The sequence below is a fragment of the Gnatocerus cornutus genome, chromosome 9 (assembly GCF_029298725.1).
Source record: "Gnatocerus cornutus isolate USDA-ARS CGAHR chromosome 9, icGnaCorn1.1, whole genome shotgun sequence".
NCBI classification, from domain to species: domain Eukaryota; kingdom Metazoa; phylum Arthropoda; class Insecta; order Coleoptera; family Tenebrionidae; genus Gnatocerus; species Gnatocerus cornutus.
In genome coordinates this window covers 2,537,935-2,544,075 of record NC_142241.1, presented here as the reverse complement: position 1 = coordinate 2,544,075, position 6,141 = coordinate 2,537,935, and the positions used below count along the sequence as shown (strand labels likewise).

The 6,141-nt window shown below is 33.7% G+C and overlaps 1 long non-coding RNA gene across 1 annotated transcript; it reads left to right on the top strand.

The window, feature by feature from the left end:
- Positions 1–5,151: 5,151 nt before the first annotated feature.
- On the top strand, positions 5,152–5,829 carry LOC148167759 (uncharacterized). Its single transcript, XR_015770739.1, has 2 exons — positions 5,152–5,408; positions 5,466–5,829. It is a non-coding gene; the product is annotated as an uncharacterized LOC148167759 (long non-coding RNA).
- Positions 5,830–6,141: the final 312 nt, after the last annotated feature.

The window sequence follows — 6,141 nt, the reverse complement described above, 5'->3', positions numbered from 1 at the left end:
CACTGATGTGTTAAAAATTCATCTAAATCATCAAGTGTTGGTAATTGATCTGAAATATGAATTTTACTAAAAGCACGTTTGGTGTTTTCTTCAAATTTTTCAAAAATTATATGATTAATGATTACTCCCCATGTTTCTATTGGAACTCCCAATTTTTTTAGAGCACGCATGTTTTTATTTAAACTGTCTTGAATGTGCCTTAATTGAGTATATGACTCTGTTTTCATTGGCGTAATATTTAAAATCGCGCTTATGTGGCTGTGTGACAACAAACTAATGTTTTGAAACCGTTTTGTTAAAGAATTCCAAATCTTTTCATAGTTGTCAGAAGTCATACTGACATTTTGAACAAGAGAAGCAGCGTTTCCTGTTAAAGATATTTTTAAGTATTGAATTTTTTCGAAATTGGTTAGACTTCTGTTGTTGTGTACCATTTCGGTAAAAGAATCCTGAAATTCAAGCCAACTGCAGTAATCACCGTTAAAACTTTGCAGTTTGAGCACTGGCAAATTAACTTTGACATGATTTTTATGTTCACTGTTTGTTGCAGATTTACCTTCATTTTGGCTAGTAAGTAGTGATTCCGCTGCTGTTAAAATTTCAAAATATGAATCAGAAAACGATTTAATTTGCTCATCTGTCAACGACTGATCTAACGATTCCAAAATTGAACAGTTATTATGGAATTCAGTTAGCAATGGTTTTAACTGAGTAACTCTTACTTGGAGCTCTGTTCTGTTTTTTAAATTAAGAGTTTCTTTATCTAAAGATTCAATAAAATCAAAACAATCTCGCATTTGCCTATTTAATGAGTTTACTTTTGCCAAAGCTAATTTATGTTCCGATCTTTTGGGAGCCATTTCCTTATTGGTTAAACAAAACTAGGAACAGGCAATATGGACCAGGAATGGGTAGGAATAAAGGATAGGGCTGACCTTGTCTAAACTTGTGACTTATCTTCGATAGCTTTCTGTATTCGTCTGTCTCTGGTCTGGTTTGATGATGGAGCTGGATACCTTGCAGGAAGTTCACTGCCAAACGTCTCGATGTGGATTCCGCTTTCAGATTTTGGGACACAATGCACAGACGATGACTAAACGTATTTGGTATCGCTATCCGGCTTCGAATTGACCAATTTGTAGTCGTATTTATTCAAAAAGATTCAAAAACGTGTTGTCGTTTTGCTTGTTTATTTTCGAATCTCTATTTTCCTTAGTTTCAATACAAGGCATGAATTGATTATAATATTTACATGAAATTGAACAGATGTATTTCACAATTTCTTTAAAATCCTATTCTATTTTTAATCCTTCGAACTCAACAGTAAAAATTCCTTGAACAGAATCGAATAAAATTCAAGTTCCCAAAAGTATCGGGTTTCCACGAATCTAAACTGCTTCTGCACGTGTCTTATCGGACGGTGGGCGAACACTGATTGAATCCAGACGCTTACGTCATCGGAAAAACGCGTTACTTTAGAATTGTACAGAAAATAGCTACTTTACATGAATCCGGAGAAACTTCCTTCTTAAGACAACAAATGACAAAAATTATTACATACCAAAAGATGACAACACACAAGCGCTTCTACAAGAAGCCCTAAAAGAGTCACTACACGCCCGTCAAAGCCAATGGGTTTAAAAAAAAATTATTTACAAGATTTTGACAAACTACAAATTAACAAAACACAAAATGAAAAATTAAAACAAAATAGGAATTAAAATTAACACTTGGAAAAATTTGGCGAAACGCACTCGATAACACAGCACCTTGGTAACTACCAAAGTCGTACCAAGAATGAATGCCTCCGGCGTCGCCCGCCTCCTCCGCTGTGGCGGCGGTGAACTACCAAGTCCACCAACTTCTTAACGCAAAAATTCCTGCTGTCGTTGTGGCGCGAAAAGTTTGAAATTTAAATTTGAAGTGGGACACTACAGTACTGACTAGGTAAAGATTTCTGGTTTGGTATTAATTAATCTTTACACAATGACAGGTAATAAAGTACGAGATTGTCCGGACGAAAATATTTTTCTGGTAATTGCTTGATACGTTGTGGCTTATTAGCATCATAGAAAAAAACCGTAAATGAAGATAAACATCACGATAAAGGTACAATTAGGAACGTCGTTGAAGTTAGCGTCATTTTATCGGATTCATTTTCATAAATTAAACGCCGCAGTACTTCGCCTCAAATGACGCATGCATGCCGGTCGCACTTTTCACATGCGAATTTCCACCGATCGTCGTCTTTTTTTCACACAATTTTTGACCAAATGACACCGTAATGACCTTCTGCCCCATCTTCAATCAAAATTCTCCTTCTACATGAGAACAAAGTGGTAAAACTCAACCCTTAACCTAACTAGAAAATTATTATTCATTTCAACCTTCAATAGTAATGTAGCTTCATAAATACGACATCGAAAAATTACAAATAAATCACTTAGTAATCCCCCATATTGCATATACGCCCACCACCCGTCTGAGGGTGGCAATCTCAACCCCTCAAACACCACCTCCGATTATTTTGAAAAATCCGCAATGTAGCCTTTTGAATTTGACATGGAAAAATTACAAATAAATCACTTAGTAATCCCCCATATCGCATATACGCCCACCACCCGTCAGAGGGTGGCAATCTCAACCCCTCAAACACCACCTCCGATTATTTTGAAAAATCCGCAATGTAGCCTTTTGAATTTGACATGGAAAAATTACAAATAAATCACTTAGTAATCCCCCATATCGCAAATACTCCCACCACCCGTCAGAGGGTGGCAATCTCAACCCCTCAAACACCTTTGAAATTTCAATTTTGCATGGACTTTGGATTTTTATTTTAACTAAATTTACTTTTTATTTATAAGGTAAATAAATACAAATAATTTTGAGAAAATCAATGCATATACTATGTAGGTGTCTCAGAATTTCTGAACGACTCGATAACCTCAGGTTCTGCCTAATTATTGCATTAAGCAAATGAAATTGAAATAGCTCCTTAGATTTTACATTAGAGCAATGTAACGCTAACCAATCACAAATATTTTATGAATCAATATTCAAATGTACCATACATTGTTAGATACTTAGCAACATCGTTTTTGTTATAAAAAGAAACGTATTTGATTGTTTAATTTTATATTGCATTAATTAATTTGTTTTTAGCAAATTAACTCATCTTCGCTAGTTCTGAGACACTCTGGATGTTATATGTTTTGAGTACCCACCTAATTATCTAATTAGACTAATAACAATAAAAAATTCGCTAAGTTGGTTGTTTTGTTTTGACCATCCTTTTCGTTGACACGTCACCAGCAAGGAATTGTTGTGTGCCGTTGTGTTTCTCTGTCGTGCTTACGGGGATTAACTAGTGAAAAAGCGAGATTCCTTAAATTGTGGTTTATTGCTAATATTTACATTCCGGGTTGGAGTCCGGATCAGTACCTCTTAAGAACTAAATCTAAAATCTAAGAAAAATGCGTGGTCGGAATAGTCGCACCCCCACTCCGTCTTAAGGGAGAGTTATGAGATGTGACTAATTGAACATATGTGAATGAGGGTGGCTGGAATTAATTACAACACCTCCCCCCTTGAATTAAAATTTTGCGGCTAGTCGCAAAATTTTTACAAAAGTGAAACAAAAGGAATAAGAAATTATATAACATAAAACAATGCATAAAGTCTCAATCTAATAGTAGTAATAACTAATATAAAATATACAAAAATTGAAATACGACATTAACAAAAGAATATTTTGTGAGATAAAAAAAACAATTAAATCATAATTAATACAAATAATATATGATAGAAACTATGCTAAAAAAAATATATATATACATATGAAATTAATTCAGACATTATACAATATATAATGTGGTACATACATACATATTCGTGGGACATAACATCCAAAATAGAATAATGTATTTAATTTATTAATTTGATACGTGATGATAGTAAAACACTCGTAATTTAAAATGAAAATAGTTGAAACGAGGATCAATTCGGATGTGTGAAAAAAAAATCGTAAGAAAGAGAAACAAAAATAATTATACGTCGTTTTCTGGTAAATTATATTTCTTTAAACGATTGAAATGGACTTTTTGGTGTTTTCTGTTTACTAAAATGGTACAATTGACATCAGAGTCGACGGAAACAATTTCATATGGGCCTTTGTAAATTGGTTGGAGCTTTTTACATTTACTAACAGGAACACTTTCATCCTCTAACAGAACCAAATCGCCCACACTAAAATTTTCAGTTTTAGAAGTTTTGTCGTAATAAATTTTGGCTTTTTTTTTGGCGTTAAGTAAATTCTCTCGAGCTGCTTGATGACAATGCTGTAATTTAGATTTAAGTTCATTGGCGTAATCGTCTAAGTTATAGGATACTTCTGGGGATTTTTTTATTGAGGTAGGTAATTTGGGTAGTCTGCCATAGACTAATTCAAAAGGTGTAAATTTTGTAGCTGAATGAGGAGTAGAATTGTATGTAAAGGTGGCATAAGGAAGAAAATTATCCCAGTTGTCACTGTCTTTGTTGACAAAATTTCGCAAATACTCGTTTAATGTTCGATGTGATCTTTCTACGCTTCCTTGGGTTTGTGGATGATAACTAGTTCCATGTAACTTTTTAATTGACAATAATTTACAAATATCTTTGAATAAAGTAGACATGAAATTCGTTCCTTGATCGCTTAATTTGGAATCGGGTATTCCGTGCTGACATATTACATTTTCAACAAAACTTTTTGCAACTGTTGTACTTTCCTGATTCGGTATTGGTGCACTTATAACAAATTTGGTTAAGTCGTCCACGATTGTTAAAATGTATTTATTGTTATTGTCGGTAATTGGGAATGGTCCAGAAATATCTAAGTTTACTTTTTCAAATGCTTTTATTACTGATGTTGTTGATACTTGCATTGGCATTTTGATTTTAACTGTTATTTGATTTTAATCTATTAAAGGTTCTGTTAACACCTTGATGACCACCTAAAGGTGTTAAATGATATTCGCGTAATATTTCCTGTATTTCTTGTGATGAATATTTTTTTTTTCTAATTTGCTTCTAGAATAAATCTATTCAAGTACCCGAATGACGTATTTTGGGTGTTAGAATAAGACGTTGGCGTGCGAGAATAAACTAGTAAAATTTACTCTATTGATGTTGGTAGCGTTGATCTTGAATTGTCAACCGCTGTCAACGACAAACGTGAAAAATGAAACTCACCAATAAACGAAAAGAAATTGTGTTTAATTAATTATTGTTAAGAAAAGTGCAGTTATTATAAACATTAACTGTTATATGAGAAGTGTCATGGGAATTTACAGTGACACCATGGACATTCTTGTCTGATACAATATTCTGTTGCAAATTATTTTGTTCTAAATTAACAGAACAGCTTGGTAGGTTCGAAGCAACTGACCCAAGCATTTCAGACACTTCAATTTTTTTTCTTGTAGATGCCTCAACATAACCTTCAGCAACAGCTGAAGATTTCCAGCCTCCGTGGCGCTTAATGGTTAATAGATCACCACCATGAGAGCCGTTGCGCTGGTTCTTCGGAAACAATGTCCTGTAAAACCTTCTGGGTTTGACAACTTGAGAAAAACTGCGATTTCTTTTGGCACTTTACCCATGGTATTAATGCCAATTGGAGAATTCACACAGAAACCTTTCCGATAAGTTAAGAAAAATCGCTTATGTGTCACATTTTTAGGTCTTAAGTTAGCATATTTCTTGATTAAATTAATCCATTGTGGATGTGTTATTAGAAATTGTCTTGGAACGTTGTTTTTTGTTTTAAGAATCGACACCATGATAGAATCTAATCTATATTCAATATCCTCAATCGACAAATTCGTTAATTCCTCACGCCTACATGCTCCGTTATATCCAAATATCAGGATGACCTAAAAGTTCACCAGTTATAAAGCAACAATCAAAAAAGTAAAATTTAGTTACTTTCATCGCCAAGTATGTTTCATCATTTGCTTCTTGAATAAATTTATGAATATCCCCTTCTTCTAAGATTTCAGATTTCTTTGGTTTGTAACCTAACGATCTTTTTAACAGTGCCTGTAATTTTCGGTATTTGGCGATATCTACATCCATTTTGATGTTTATACAGGATCTTAA